Genomic DNA, 14,872 nt, shown 5'->3' on the forward strand with positions numbered 1-14,872 from the left:
GGCTACCAGTCTTTCTTCCCCTGTGCCCTGGATCAGCCTTAGATTTTGGTTGTGATCCTCCGCAATACATGGTTTGGTAGTGCCTGAAACCTGGAGATGTAGGCACAGCTGGAAGTCTGCAGCAGTGGGCCCACAATGAAGCTGTAAATGGCAACTGGTTGCTCCAATCATCCGACCACTTTTCAAAGGTTGAAAGTTTCACATATAAACCTGACACTGTGTTGTGATTGCTCAGTGGCCAAACCCTTGAAAATAATCTAAGTATTTCAAAAAAGAAAGCTGCTTCATTAAAAAATAAGCTTCTGTGATTTTTATTCAAATGTAATTCTAATTTTTTTTTGCTCCTAAATCCTGGTTGCTTTGTGATTACTGTCCACGATCAATATTTGGTTAGAAACCTTGTGGTGGAGGCATTCCATCTTCGCCATCAGCATGTCCTTTACACAGGTAAGTCTCGTCAATCATGGCAATTCAATAATGTGGAAATGGCGCTGAGTTTATGAGCCCTAGGAACAATACAGACAGTCTTAAAGTAAACTGAACTCTCTCCAGGGCCTACAGACAAATAATCACAACAGAATGTGGTTTGATCCCTGCTGTGGTTCCATGTGGCTTCCTCTGAGCCAGAAAAGGGTTAGACTCGAGCCCTCACGAGTTTAGCTATGCAAATAATTCTTCCTATTTTATGCTACAGTCAATCGTACATTGATGCTGGCCGATTATTAATGGTTCTTTGAACATATTTCTTTAAACAATTAGTCCAGTTTATTGTAATCTTCATTGGATGGACACACAGACATCTACTGGAAGTACTACATGTAGAATTTATGGACAAGTTTGTCAACCAACTCTCAATATGCAAAAATTCCCATTTTCAGGTCAGCACATTTGCAACACCTGTAGGATATTGGTAGCTGAACTACCAATAGTAAGTGGTTGCAATAGGAACTGGGACAAAATAACCAAGGACATGGCAAAATGAGACCTTAGACAGGAGGATGGAGAGAAAAGGGGAATGAAGCTGATGAGGTGCAATGCCAGAGGGAATTGGGTTTGGAGACAAGAGAAAGAAAGAAAATGCTGAATATTGTACCAACAGAAGCCGGGGGAAACTGCAGCGTATTCAAATATAGATGTACGACAAATGCAGTGTAGGATACTGGAGTTCGTCTGGTTTATCAGTTGCAAAGGCCTTCATAACTGCAGTCGCAAACCAGCTGCAAATTCTGAAAATGAAAGAGTCTGGAAACATTATGCAGATTGGTTAGCTCTGGTAGAATTAGTTTCATGTATAAACTTTCCATCAAAATTGGATAATATTATAGATGGATAATTGGATTAAAATATGAAAATGATGAAAAAGAGAAAGCATCCCTCATTAAGGACCCTTACCAACTGGGACATGCCCTCTTCTTATTACAACCAATTACAAAAGCCTGAAGAACCCACATTCAATGTTTTAGGAAAACTTCTTCCCCTTTGCCAGCAGATTTCTGAACAGTCCATGAACTATGATCACTACTACCTCATTAGTCAACTTTTGCACTATTTATTATAACTTAGAGTATTTTTGTCTTGCACCACACTGCTGCCACAAAACAACATATTTCACAACCAATGTCAGTGAGAATAAACCGGATTTGGATTCTGATTCTGATAAAGGAACTGATTCAGTGAGAAATTGACCAGATAAATGGCAGAAACAATATTAAGATTAAATATAGTTACTAAATAACTATCAAGTTTGCTGAGTAAATTGATTAAATATTTATATTAATATGGTGCAATAATTGAAATTTGTACCATCCACAAATAAGAGTTTAAATGCCCTGGAAGTAAATTTAGTAAAGTAAGCCCTTATAAGTAAGTGAACCAGCATGTAACTTTTCCTATTAATGTCCGAACTTGAGTGTGGTAAGAAGAGAGGGATTAAGATATTTAAGATGAAGGTTTGAAGCGTCATGTGATGGGATGAAAGCAGCTGTGAATGCACATTTTTTAAAAAAAAGTTGGGCAATTCCACAGGACAGTGCAAATGAAAACTGCTGCTAGATATCTGCGTCCGATTCAAGATAGGACACAAAACTGAAACCGATCGTTTCTAATGTCTGTGCTTTCATCAAACACGGTGCTTACAAAGAACACTCAGTGTTCAGCGTTCTCCATCAAAATACGGATCAAAATTCACTCTGAAATCAAACAAAAAGCTGCCCACCACAAACAGTGGTACTGCTCACAAAAAACACGTGAATGGTGTTGGTTCAGGCTGTGTCGAAAATTACCCAGAAGTACACACTGGCCTCCTTTTGTAGTTTTAAATCTGTTGCTATAATTATTAAAAGCTTTACTATTTTTTGATTTTGCTTTACAATGAACACAATAAGGTACTGGTCAGAAATACATGCAAAAACTAAAAGTAACCTACAGTGAATTCCAGATAATTGAGACACATGGCGATCAGCACATATTGACCCAATTAAGTGGCTGCACCAATTAGTTGAAGTTTCATCAAAGTAGTTAAAAAGGTATAAAAAGGCAAACTGAGTAACAAATTATGCATTTAAATAAAATACAGAACAAATTAGAACACTACAAATGCTACCACATTACTATAATACTGTGTATTAGTTCCTATTAGCTATCAATGAGGGAATTCATCTGCCATGTTTGGGGTAACAGGGAAGGGTAGCATCCTATGCTGAAGGGGCTTGTTATGCCCATTCTGAGGCAGTTCATCCACCTTTGGTCCCCAACGGACACTCAGCTCTCGCATGTGGCTCCAAGAAGCTGTTTATACGCCACAACAGCCACCCCCGGTACGCTACTTTGACAGGTGGGCTAAACCAGGTGAGGGTAGTGAAATAGAGACATGGCTGTCCTAGCACATAAAGTCATCGGACTAGATTTTTTAAACACAAACACACACAATTGACGCTATTTAAAAACTGCTCTAAGTGTCTAATGGCTTCACAAATTCACATGACTAGCGCTAATTAGAAACTGATCGGCAACAGCATTCTGTCCCAATTAAGTGGCACAATGCCCCAAATAAACAAAGGGAATCCCGGCTATTTTCTCAACTAGTTTTTGTTCTTGAAGAGTTCCCCCAAATAAGTGGATGCCTTGATTAATTGGAATCCACTGTATTGAATTATCCAACACCCCCACTGCACACGTAATATCACATCTCTCATCAATCGAAGTTACCTAAAGTTAATCAGAATTTCTAAGAATCCTTGATAAATATTTAATTTAAATTAAATTTCTATCTTCATTTATTAACACATTTATTCTTTAAAGATAAAAGTGTTGAAAATGGCATTCCTCCATCACATTTCCTTTTCTATTTTATGTGTTTCCTTCTGGTTTTGGGCCTTTATTGTCTCAAGCTGAGGACAGGAACCAGAATACTATATCTCTGTAAAAAGACATTAACACTTTCTCCTCAAGGGATGCTGTTTGACTTGATAAGTGTTTCCTGTCTTTTCTGTTTTTCTTAGTGCATAAAGAGCCATCAAGCTGTCAAACATCCTTCAACAATTGACCACTGCATGTCTTCATATTTAAATCAATTCCCCAAGTGGAGCGCTTATGGAGAAACCTCAAAAGACAAGTTTTAACTCCAAAAGATTAAATTAATTAAAAGGAAGGCACGGGAGTCCGACATGTAAGTCTAACTTGGTGTTTACTTTAAATGAAGTGCGCACGTATCATGTTGTAGTGTGATGATATATACAATTAACTTATTTTTACATATAACCTGTAATGAATTATTTAAACAAACAAGCATGCTCAGACAATATATTTACAATGTTACTAAAGTACACAACAGTAAGCTGGGATGAAACCAACAGCACCTATGTGTGTAGTTTTTTGTGTAATTATTTAAAATTTTTAAGTTATTTTTATGTTGTATTTATTTATTGAAATATTGTACTTTGAGCAATCTTCATTGAAATCTTTTGGGAGAAGTTTCACCGGTTGCTGGTGGAGTGCAAGCATCTGCGGACTGACCACCCTTTACAGACGGCCAATTTCCTTTTCCATTGAAGTCAGTCAAGTGTAGCATGACGCAAGATGGGAGAGAGTTCAGAGCATCATGGATGGCAAGTCCATTCCACCATGTTTCCAACTACATCAAATGTGAAAATAATCCCTTTTGACTTCTGGCAAATGGTCACACCTGATGTTTCTCCATCCTTCCTGCTCCATTGCTTTTACTTCATATTTTAAACAGTTTTCGAAAATAATAAAAAACTGGTATTAGTCTATATTAGTTACCACGTCAATTGCATGAATTTCCCAGGCTAAACTAGTAATCATACTGTACATTAAGAGATTGGTTTTCAGAAAAGTGGATCCAGAATATTGGCATACAACATGAATCAACTGCAATGACGATATAATGTAAATATATGGCAAATAACAACAAAGATTGTTTTATTGAGCACAAAGCTCTTATTGATTTTGAACATAAACCTTCCACATCAGTAGAGATAGAGTTTATTAACAGATTCTGGATTTATATCACATCCATACACATACTGTGTAAAAAAAAAAATCATTTCACCAATAAGTTTCACAAACATGGTTCCAAAAGCTCAAACTTTATTTCAAATCTCAAACCTGATGTCATCATTCCTTCAACACACTTTCACATGACTTACTTTTCAAATAAGTTAATACTAGTGAAGTTCTTTTCAGATAATACTGACAACTCATTATATTTTGTGACAAATTTCAAAGCCCCTCATCTTTCAGGTATATAAAAGCCTGAACTATTCTGGTTAAAGCATGTCATGAACATATTGCTACAGAAAACTCAGAACAGGCCAAGAACTCATAAGAATGAGTGTGTTTATAATCACATGATAACTCTTCCTTGGTTATTACGAGAACTCCTGCAGTGAATGAAAAGCAGCAACAGTAAATATGCCCATGATCAGATCTAACTTCCTGACCAATATAAACCACAGCCTCACAACTGTTTTCTTATATACTCTTCTTTGTCAAAACACTCCACATACACGGCCCCTAAAAACAGTAACTGATACCATGCTCTGCATCACACATTGTGTACTGCTGCTTAAAGCTTTCTGGAAAGTTTTAGCTTGCACTATTTCCTTGTGCTGCTGAATAATGCGACAGGTTTAATTTTGGCCATCAGTCACACAAACAGCCATTTCTGGTTCTAATCAGGGTTCAGTTCTCTGCGATGCACACGTGCTCACAATCAGGAGGTGGGTGGCTCACCTACTTCCTAACAAAAAGTGTTCAGAATCTAGTTTGATGCTGCTTTTTTTTCCTGAAAACAGATGTAAACAGAGATATTAGAGTGGAAGGCTGAAGGCCAAAGACTAATTCTAGACCTTTTAAGACATTATCTGGGAATAACTAAAGAAATGCACTGCAGCAATAATCTAAACTTTGGTTAAGGGCTTGATCATACTATATCTCTGTCAGCTTTGTTCTAAATTTACACCGAGACAACCTTCTCAATCAAATAAGAAGCAAGTTTCTTATCAAAGCCATCTGCAGCAGAATACCAAGAGCTGCCTGTTGTCAATCTTGAATTATATCATTCAATCACATCATTAACAGGTTTACCAAAACTCACTAATTTCAAGCAACTGCATTTATTTTGCTCTAAATTACCAAAGTGTAGATAATGCAGATGTTTATAGTTGTGAGGCCAGCTAAAACTAAGGGCTACAGATTTACATTGACAACTAATAAATCTAAGAGGAGTTTTGAGGGCAATTTCTATACTTGAAGAGGTGGACCTCATTACCTAGGAGACAGATGGCATGGAAACGTTTATGAGGAAGTTATATAGAAAAAAAAATGAGGGGAAAACGAAATGAAGATTTCACTGACAGGACAAGATGGATAGAGGGCTGCATTATGCCTAAAAAGTAGATGAGACAAGAAGAGCCAAACTATATGCAAATATATACCTATTTTGATGCATCTTATTCCAATGAAATGTATATAGCCCAGCATTTAAAACACTTACTATCACTGATTTTAGTGCTAATATTTCTTTAAGTCTCATTGGTTATATACAGTGCGTATTTCCTTACTCCAAGCAAACATAATATGAATATCTTCCTCACTGAGACATATTTATGTCACATCATGAGACTCCCAACCCAGAGTTCCGTAGATTCAAAAAGGCGATTTAAAGCAGGTTTGGTGATGGAATAGACCTGTCCACTGCACTATCCAGGATGGAACTCGGGGAAAGAGATGAAGAGTTCCAGGTGTTGCTGCTATTCTGTATCCGAACCCAGGAAGCAGCCAAACATCCCTGGGTTACCGGGATGCATGGGAGTCAAAACATGTCCTCACCTGCTGGTCAACACCAATGATCTTCCCCACAAATGCTTGCAAGTACAAAAACTGAGCAGGACACAACTGATTGTGATGACTTGTCTCCAAATGACAGGCTAGACTCTAATGAGAAGGGAGGCAAAATGGATGTGGCATCCCAGAGCAGCTGGTATCCAAAGGGGAGAGCAACAAGATGCTGTAGCTTTACAGCATAGTGCAGATAGAAAGAAGTTGGGCAGGCCTATCAAAAAACAAATGGAACAAATATCTCATGAACGTGTATGGGACCTCTGCATTGATAGTTTATTTCCACAGCTCATTCTGAGATGCCAGATGATCACCATCCAAATTTAATTTTCCATCCTTTACTCCTGCTTCTTCAAATCCAAGAACGTGTGTGATGTAACTGCCAACATTTTTTATGTAACCTACTCGTGTTTATTCCTTTTACTCAATAGTCAAGACACAACAAAAAATGTCAGAGAGTGTTGGGCTCTGAAGAAGAATTAAGATGTGGGAGAAAATGTGATGTTTTCCACTAAGGAGAAAAAAAGGAAACAGAATGTTATTTAAATATTGTGTAACTAATGAATGTTTCAGAGCTGTGTGTCCTCACACAAGGAAATGGAAAGTTAGCATGAAGATACAGAAGTGAATTCAGAAGACAAATGGAATGTTAATTTAGTTTTAAGTGCAAAGGAGATGGAACGTATGTACATCAACTATACAGGATGTTGATGAGACCATACCTGAACCATTGGCAGCTAGCATTTCCTTATTTTGGGAAGGACATACTTGTATTTGAGGAACTGTACGGATTGCTCACAAGGTTGATTTCCAGGAAGAAGTACTTGTCCAATGTAGAAAGATGAGTAGAAACTGAAAGAATCTCCAGTGTCAGAAGAATGTGACAGTGTAAAACATTCTGAGAGAACTTGACATTATAGTGGGAGGAAATTAGAATAACGGGTATAGTTTCAACAGAAAGGGATGCTCATTTAGGCCTGAAATGAGGAACAATATTTTCCTTCAGCAGATCGTGAATATTTGGAATTCTCTAACCCGAGAGCTGTGGAGGCTGGGTTATAAAATATTTTCTGGACTGCGGTAGATACTTGGAGTACAGGAAAATCAAGAATTATAAGAATCAGACAGGAAATTGGGGTGAAGGCCAACTATCTAATAGGTGTGTAATGACAGAATAAGTTGAAGTGGACATGCAGCTAATTGTAGTCCCTATCATTTATGTTCTCACATGATAAGGCTACTCATTGGGGGCCTACTTCATTGTTGTATGGTTCAATAAATCCCCAGGACTAGAGAGTTAATAAAATTTCAGACCAAAGAATGAAGACCAAATACTGTAGGATATGGGAAAACCTCCCAAATTTTCCCATTAACACATAGCCATGTTTTAAATTTACGCATTACACTTTTTAAGACTATCAATTTTTATCCACCATTAAGTCTTTTTCGGCATCTAAAAGTCCAAACAATGTTTACTTTTGACTTCTGAGGTACGGTGTAACATATAAAGCAATAATGCTGATAAAATACACAAGAACAAAAGTGCTTGAATTCCAACAGTCACCGTAAATTCATCACATTCTTTTTAAAATAGCTAGGATGAGAAGCCAAGGCTGAGCTGATAAGAACACACACAAAATGCTGCTGGAACGCGGCAGGCCAGGCAGCATCTATAAGGAGAAGCATTGTCGATGTTTCGGGCCAAGACCCTTCGTCAGGACTAACTGAAAGGAAAGATAGTAAGAGATTTGAAAGCAGTGGGGAGGGGGAAATGCAAAATGATAGGAGAAGACCGGAGGGGGTGGGATGAAGCTAAGAGCTAGAAAGGTGATTGGCGAAAGTGATACAGAGCTGGAGAAGGGAAAGGATCATGGGATGGGAGGCCTCAGGAGAAAGAAAGGGAGGGAAAGCACCAGAGGGAGATGGAGAACAAGCAAACAAATAAATATGTCAGGGATGGGGTAAGAAGGGGAGGAGGGGCATTAACAGAAGTTAGAGAAGTCCATGTTCATGCCATCAGGTTGGAGGCTACCCAGCCGGTATATAAGGTGTTGTTCCTCCAACCTGAGTTTGGATTTATCTTGACAGTAGAGGAGGCCATGGATAGACATATCAGAATGGGAATGGGACATGGAATTAAAATGTGTGGCCACTGGGAGATCCTGCTTTCTCTGGCAGACAGAGTGTAGGTGTTCAGCAAAATGGTCTCCCAGTCTGCATCGTGTCTCACTAATACATAAAAGGCCACACCGCGAGCACCGGACGCAGTATACCACACCAGCCGACTCACAGGTGAAGTGTCGCCTCACCTGGAAGGACTGTCTTGGGCCCTGAATGGTGGTGAGGGTGGAAGTGCTCCTCCTCTCCTTCTTACCCCATCCCTGACATATTTAGTTGTTTGCCTGTTCTCCATCTCCCTCTGGTGCTTCCCCCCCTCCCCCTTTCTTTTTCCTGAGGCCTCCCGTCCCATGATCCTTTCCCTTCTCCAGCTCTGTATCACTTTCGCCAATCACCTTTCCAGCTCTTAGCTTCATCCCACCCCCTCCGGTCTTCTCCTATCATTTCGCATTTCCCCCTCCCCCCACTTCTTTCAAATCTCTTACTATCTTTCCTTTCAATTAGTCCTGACGAAGGGTCTCAGCCTGAAACGTCGACAGTGCTTCTCCCTATAGATACTGCCTGGCCTGCTGTGTTCCACCAGCATTTTGTGTGTGTTGTTTGAATTTCCAGCATCTGCAGATTTCCTAGTGTGAACTGATAAGAGTTGTCCATAGTTTAAAACCAATCTAGTTTATTTATAACTTTACAAAATTCCCTTCCTTATTATCTTGATCTGTTAATAAAGAAATGGTGATGTGTTCTGAAAGGGAGAGCAAATCAAACGACGATTTCTTTTAAGGTTGTGAATTCTCTCTGCAACCCTTTGAAAAGTAGAGATCTCACTAATATTTATGCAAGAAATATTTTTCAGATGCAAATTAGTGAGACGTGATTTGTATCTTTGAATCTTTCAAGATTCATGGTCGTCTACTGTTGTTTCCAGTACAAAATAATTGTTACTCTGGATCCCATCATGCCCAAAAAAGGCAAAATAAGGTGACAAAAATCAATGAATACAAATACATAGTTAGCTTCTATACATAGAAGTATTTCCATAAAGTGATGCTAGGTGCAGGAGTGACTCTGACAGGAAATAATAAAGCATTGGAAGTGGGGTTGTGGATGGATGGGTTGGTGGATAGAGCTTCACTGCTTGGGAAAAGTAACTGTTTTAGAATCTAGTCGTCCTAGTGTGGCTGCTACATAGGTTCCTCCCTGATGGGAATGTGACAAATAGTCCATGAGCAGGGTGGGTGAGATCTTTCACGATATTACCGGTCATTTTCTGGCAGCTTTCCGTATACATTTCTTTAATGGTGGGTGAAGTAGCATCAGCTACTTTATAAACGTGTGTTCTAAACCTCAATGGAAAAATACTCCACTCTCAATTTAAATTTTAGGTGTTTTGTTTTGTACTCTATTCAAATTACTTGCTCTGTGCAAAGAAATGACAGGGTCCTCGAAGCAGCCAACATTTGATTGAGGATCTGAGTGTGCAATTAAAAGTGGCAACAAACATAAATGTGCTGATAAGCAACAATGGCCTAACCTAAGTAACGTTACTAACACACAAAATCATTACTTGAATGTAGTAATGGATCAATACCATGAGAATCATAACACTAGCTTTGTACTACATAAATAATATCATTGGAATTTACTCCACAAATATATTTTTAAAAAGTGTTTTATTTTCTAGCATTCCCAGGGACCTCACGGAAACAATTTGTCAAAACTTCACACTGGAACAAATTAAAAGCCTATTAATGAGATGGATTTATTGGTAATGTCTTAAAATGGGAAGCAAGGAAGTAGAGAGAAACAGATAAGGAATTGTAGCACTCTGGTTAATGATTGAATACACTGCACAGAATGACAGATGTGCATTAGTCCAAACCTGAAGGAGATCAGTCTTCTCATAGAGACAAAGGAGAAAGTCAGGAAAGTGGCTTGGAAAATCAGAGCTTCCAGTTCAAAACACTTCTGGACTAACTGCATGTCAGCAAACAGCACCTGGCAAGAGTAATGCATGGTGAAAAGTTTTGGATGAGCTCCAGGTTCTTAAGTGCGCAAAATGAGGAACTCACTTCTCTGGTGCAAGCCAAACCTGGATAAGATCCACATGCAGAGGGGCTGAAGTCAGGATACAGATGGGCAACATCACAAAGGGAAGTAGGCAACCTCTGTGACAGAGCCATTGTAAGAGCAGGAGCTCACTTGAAGCTCGTGCAATTGTGGGTAACTCGGTTCCGCCGCCTCAGACAGTAGTCAAGAACATGCATGTAATCAATAGTTAGGTAACAACAAGCATCTAAAGATCTGCCATTAGTATTTGACTGAAAAAAAATTACTCAACCATGTTGGACCAACAATTTGGCAACTCAGAGTTGGTGGCTGAGCTAAGAAAGCTTACAGTACAGCAAGGCCGACGTAGAAGGCTAAACCAGCAAGATCAGTCTTCCAGAACAGAGTCTGGGTATGATAAAGGAGACATCAATATGGATAATTTTTAATAGCTTAAAATCTGCATTGTTTTAAAAGAAATTAATTCTAACCTCATGTAAATTGTGGCCCCAACCATTAGTCTGTTTTCTGAGATCATCAATGATCAAACCTCTGCAATATGGCAAGGTTATCTTAATGATGATGTTATCATCATTGTTATTGGGTGCTTCCAGCTATGCAGCTCCATCTAAATCTAATTATTTGCAGAGTTTATGAACAATGTGCCAAATAAGAAATACATTATAAGGTGATCAAAACTCCAGTACTCTAGATTCAACCAAAGTTCACACTTTTCCTACTTTATAGTCCACAACAGATACATGAAGTGCAGTCCTAGCTCCACAAAACCTAACAAATGCTCCTGAACTAAGAAGTTGTTGAGTTTCTATACTGAAAAGTTAAATCTTCATGTCTTGTTTACTGAGTGTTGCCAAACCCTTCGGTATTTCCCAGTTGTGATTTTGCTAAGGATGGGGAAAATTTCTGGCAATACAGAGGGCAAATCTTCCCATTCTTGGACATATCTATGACAAGCTCTTCTTGAATTTTTACTCAGCATGCTATATAATTGATCATCCTCTGCCTTTGGCTTTATTCATGTAGTGCACATATACTTTAATACAAGAATTTGCTTTAATTACATTTTTGACTTTGGACTTTCAGTGCTAATTTCAGTTGTGTTTATATAACTCTTCTTGTTTGTACGGAAAAATAAAATCTTCAATAAAACTTCTGAAAGGTCACGTCCTAAATTAACCAGATGACAAACTGGAAGCAAATAAACCAAAGAAATTAAGGACCATTTGACCACAATAGATTCCATAGTCTGCAGAGGAAGTAGCCAACTTTGAAAATTACTTGAGAGGCTGCATCATGCTGAACCATTTTTAACAATAGGACATGCACAGTTGGAAATGATCTCCAATATAAGCAGGGAATTAATGTTTAAGTTGGCACTTTACAGGGCTATCAACAGTTAGAGTAGAATAAATTAAAGGATTGGAAGTGGGAAATGGGGAGTAAATTAAGAAATCAAAGATGTAAAGGGACTTGGGAATCCTCCTGCTGGATTCCCTAAGGATTACCTTGCAGGCTGGGTCAGTGGTGAGGAAAGCAAATGCAATGTTAGTATTCATTTTGAGAGGACTAGAATATAAAAGCAAGGATGTAATGCTGAGGCTTCATAAGGCATTGGTCAGACCACACTTGGAGTATTGTAAGCAGTTTGTGGCCCCTTATCTAGGACAGGATGTCTGGCATTGGAGAGATCCAGAGGAGGTTCATGAGAATTATCCCTGGAATGAAAGGATTTATTTGATGGCTCTGGGCCTGTACTTGCTGGAGTTTAGAAGAATAAAGGAGGATCTCATTGAAACCTATTGAAAAATGAAAGGCTTAGATAGAGTGGTTGTGGAGGGGATGTTTCCTATTGTGCAGAAGTCTAGGACCAGCGGGCACAGCCTCAGAATATGAAGACATCCCTTAAGAACAGAGATGAGAATTAATATATTTATCCAGAGGATGGTGAACCTGTTACATTCATATCCTCAGGTGGCTGTGGAGGCAAAGTCATTGGACGCATTTAAAGCAAAGGTTGATAGGTTCTTGATTAGTCAGAGCGTCAAAAGCTACGGCAAGAAGGCAGGAGAATCAGAATCAGAATCCTTTATTATCGCCAAGTATGAGGACACATACAGGGAATTTGACGTTGGTTTCCCTGAGCTCTCTCTCTCTGTACAGAATTAAAAGCAAACAAAAACAATAGTGCACATAATCATAAACTATATACAATGAGGTCCACCTCATTGAATGTACAGGTGGACTTGATTTACAATAGACTAAAGTTCAAGTGTTCATATGACTGATGGCATACGGAAGGAAACTGTTCTTGTACCTATTTGTCCTGGCAGACAGTGATCTAAAGCACCTACCAGAAGTAAGGAGTTGGAACAGGTGATGTCCAGGGTGTGATGGGTCTACAATAATGCTGCTTGCTCGCTTCCTGACTCTAGATGCATATAAGTCCTGGATCGAGGGCAGCTTTACACCAATAATCCTTTCCGCAGCCCTGACGGTTGTTTGGAGTCTATTCTTGTCTTGTTTGGTAGCTGATCCAAACTAGACAGTGATGGACAAACAGAGAACAGACTGGATTATTCCTGTATAGAGTTGAATCAGCAGTTCCTGAGGTGGATTGTACTTTCTGAGTTGACATAGGATTGGGGTTGAGAGGAAGTCAGTCAGGTGGAATGATGGAACAGACTCAATGGGAAGAATGGCCTAATTCTGCTTGTTATGGTCTTATGGATGATTCCTAACAGCGATATAAAGAAGTTGTAAGAAGCAACAGCCAAAAAATTGGGAGTTGTCTTTATCATTGTAGATGTGTGGTGTCGAGTACAGTATACTGACTGATTATGTCATGGCCTGGTATGGAAACACCAATGCCGTTAATCGCAAAAGCCTACAAAAAGCAGTGGATATAGACCAGTCCATCATGGGTAAAGCCCTCCCCACCAGTGAGCTCATCTACAAGGAGCGATGTCACGGGACAACATTATCCATCATCGAGGATCCCCACAAACAGGCACACTCTCCTCTTGCTGCTGCCGTCAGGAAGAAGGTCCAGGAACCTCAGGACCCACACCGAGAGGTTCAGGAACAGCTGTTACCCCTCAACCATCAGACTTGTGAACCACTCGCCTCATCACTGAACTGTTCCCACTGAATTGGACTGACTTTTGAGGACTCTTCGTCTCATGTTTTTGATATTTATTGCTTATTTATGTATTGTTATTATTATTATTATTTCTGTTTTTCTCTTTTTTTTGTATTTGCACAGCCCGGAGGGGGTTTTTTGTGCATTGCGTGTTGTCCACCCTGTTGAGTGTGGTTCAATGTGCTTCTTATACTTACAGCTATTGCCCACAAGAAAATGAATCTCAGGGTTGCATATGGTGACATATATGTACTTTGATAATAAATTTACTTTGAACTTTGAACACTAGCAAAATACCCTGAGCAGGAGGGGTGTCAAAAGTAGTGTCACTAGTAAGTCACTGTACCGTAATTACCCGTCATTGAACTATTCCCACAACCTGTGAGCTCACTTTCAAGGACTCTCCATCTCATTTTTTCTTTACTTGTTTATTATTATTATTTCTTCCCTTTTGTATTAGCACAATTTGTTGTCTTATGCACACTGGTTGAACGCCCAAGTTGATGCAGTACTTCATTGAATATATTATAGATTTATTGGGTATGCCCGCAAAAAAAAAATCTCGGGATTGTACTCGGTGACACATATGTACTTTGATCATAAATTTATTTTTTACTTTGAACTGGAAAGTTCAGGACTCTCAATGCCTCAATAGGCATCAACAAGCGAAGCATCACACGTCCACCGAGTTCGAGAATCACAGCAAATGCAAAATGAGTTTTAGTTATATTTGCATTGAAACGGGTCTTCCAGAGACCGCGCGAAATTGAATCGATCTTTGGGAATTTCTGAAGTTCTTTTTCGGAGTTAGTGGTCTAATGGCTGAACGTCTCAGCTTTTACCTACCCCCTTACTCCGGGCTTGAGGGAAGGAGTGAAAAATGGGACCTCTGCTATTGGTTTAGGATCTGAGCGCCGCAAATCTGTGGCATATCTCACATCCTGCAACCCAGGGATGCAATGAAGCTGGCGATCATCAGAGAACACCCCCCCCCCCCACCCCGCCCCACCACCACCCGTCTCCAGAGGATGTCAGTGAGAAATCTTCTTTCATCTGCTACACAGATCTTTCTCATACTTATTCACGAGCTTCCACCACCACCCATGGGGATGCAATCAGGAATGCCACCTAAGTATAGGAAACAATATTTCGGATTGAATACAAAGCCTTATTCTGCCCTTAAACTCA

The sequence above is a fragment of the Hypanus sabinus genome, chromosome 5 (assembly GCF_030144855.1).
Source record: "Hypanus sabinus isolate sHypSab1 chromosome 5, sHypSab1.hap1, whole genome shotgun sequence".
Classification (NCBI taxonomy): Eukaryota; Metazoa; Chordata; class Chondrichthyes; order Myliobatiformes; family Dasyatidae; genus Hypanus; species Hypanus sabinus.